We start from the raw sequence: 2714 nt of genomic DNA, 5'->3' as shown, positions 1-2714 counted from the left end.
TCTCCCATACAATTTGCAGCATCTAAAAACCCACTGGAGAGTCAGCTATATGACAGTGTGGGCACATAACAGCAACGGAGAAACTGAACATCAGAAAGAAAATCAGCTGCTTCCAGACTACTGTTTTCTGCACTCTATGCTACAAGATTAAGTAAATGTGCAGCAAGCACATGGCATGGAAATTTCTGATTTATTGCATTTTCAAATTTTCTGTTGCATGTCTTCATAGCAACCTGTCATATATGGAATATTGTCATGAGACTAAAAAAATCAATTTTTCAAACTTGACATAAATAATAAAATACTTGATTTGAAAAAACAAACAAACAAACAAACAAAAAAAAACAACTGGACTCTGATATAGAAAGGCCAAGGGTTAAAACTGGGGTACATGACTTAACCTCTGAATCATTGATCATTTTTTCCTTTTCCAAACTAGGAAATGGAGTTAACTACATTAACCACCCCAATAGAATTACTGAGGGTTAAATAAAATGATACATACACACCCATGTTTATTGCAGCTTTGTTCACAATAGCAAGGAGTTGGAAAGAAAGATAGGATAAATTATGTATACTGTGTTGAAACAGATGAGGGAGACAGTAAATTAAAAGCAATATATGATAGGGTATTATGGTTATCACAAGAGTCCAGAATTAAGGGTGCATAGTGGAGTGTACCTGGGGCGGTGGGAGGGGTTCAGGGGGATTGTCTACCAAAGAAAGAATTTTTGTTTTACTTTTTCAAAGAGAGGAGCAAACTGGATGGAGGGGGAAGGCTGAACAGGGAGAAAAGTGCAACAATGTATGAATGGAAATCCAAAATCTCTATAAATGTTCATGAAAATTATTTTAAAAAGAGGAAAAAAAGAAAATGGTACACGATAAAATATGGTATACAATTATTAAGGTTTTTGGCATTTATGGAGAATTTCGTGAACATAAATATTATTGTTGTTATTTTAACTTAGCAAGTGAACAAACATATGGTGGGAAATTTCAGAATTAATTTAGGATTAAATGATGAAATCAGTATCAACAACTGAATATATTTGTTATTTTAAAATGAATGTTAATTAAAGTTTACAGGGAGTTAGGGTTTCCAGTCACTCATTATTGCACTTTTCTCCCTACCCACACCCTCCCCCCAATTCACTCTTCTTGAAAAGAAAGAAAAAGTCTTCTATTGTTACACAAAGCATCTTCCCCCAAGTCCACTCCATTATGCAACCTTTACTCTGGACATCTGTATTGACAAGAATGCCCATTCATATATCACTTTTAAACAGTTCCCTCCCTCATTTGTTCCTCCCCTCCTTTCCTGTCTTTCCTCAGCCCTGATGTCAGTCCCATTTTACAACAGTGGCCCTGTGCAATATTTGTTGTTTTGTGACTGAGATATTTCACTCAGCATAATGTCCCCCAGGGTAATCCATTTTGTATAATATTTCTTGAGTTCCTTGTTTGTCAATGCTGCATTATATTCCATTGTGTGAATATACCAGAGCTTCTCTATCCATTCATTTGTTGATGGACACTTGGGTTGTTTCCAGTTTTTTACTATTGCAAACAAAGGTGCAATAAACATGAGTGTGCATGTATCTGCTTGGGTGGCAGCTATGGTTTCTTTAGGGTAAATTCTCAGTAGTGGAATTGCTGGGTCAAATGATATCTCTATTTGCAACTTTTTGAGAAAGCACCATACTGCCTTTCATAGTGGTTGCACCATTTTACACTCCCACCAAGAGTGAATAAGAGTCCTAATTTCTCCACAAACTCACCAGCATATGATATCTCATAGTTGTTTGGATTTGCATCTCTCTTAGAGCTAGGGATTTTGAACATTTCTTCATGGGCATGTTGGCCATCTGACCGTCTTCTTTGGTGAAGTGTCTGTTCATATCTTGTGCCAATTTTTCTATCGGATTATTTACCTTTATCTACTTGTGGTGCTCAATTATTTTATAAATTCTGGATATAAGTCCCTTATCTGATATGTCATTACCAAATACTTTTTCCCAATCTGTGGCTTCCCTTTTTACTCTGCTGGAGAAGTTTTTGGATGTGCATAGGAATTTGAGTCTTAGAAGATCCCATTCATCTATTTCATCTTCTCCTGACTGTACGTTTTTCAGGATACTTGGAAGACGGTTTATGTTGTGGATTAGGACTTGCAGCGTTCTTCCAAGATTTTCTTCAATGAAACTTATAATCCTTGGTTTTAGTCATAGGTACATGATCCAGCTTGAGTTGGTTTTTGTATATGGACTGAGGTGTGGATCTTGCTTGAGTCTTTTGCAGGTACTTTTCCAATTTTGCCAACACCATTCGTTAAAAGGGTTTTTGTTTCCCCACTTAACTGATTTCATCTTCTTGTCAAAAATCAATTGACCGTAGATAGATGGGCCTATCTCCAGGTTCTCAATTCTATTCCATTGATACATGTGTTTGTCATTGTACCAGTACCATGCAGTCTTAACCACTATGGCAGTGTAGTAGGATTTGAAATCAGAGAGTGAGATACCTCCTACCTTTCTTCTATTTTTAAGGAGTGCTTTGTTTATTCGGGCCTTCTTTCCATTCCAAATGAAACTGGAGATTGCCATTTCCATTTCCTTGAAGAATAAAATTGGTATTTTTGTTTGGATTGCATTAAACATGTAAATTGCCTTCGGTAGTATTGCCATTTTCACAATTTTGATCTTCCTATCCAC

This window comes from Elephantulus edwardii, unplaced genomic scaffold (genome assembly GCF_000299155.1).
Source record: "Elephantulus edwardii isolate Elephantulus edwardi_28Jun2011 unplaced genomic scaffold, EleEdw1.0 scaffold00474, whole genome shotgun sequence".
Taxonomy (NCBI): Eukaryota; Metazoa; Chordata; class Mammalia; order Macroscelidea; family Macroscelididae; genus Elephantulus; species Elephantulus edwardii.
The sequence above is the reverse complement of the archived record's forward strand: the minus strand, read 5'-3'. Positions refer to the sequence as shown.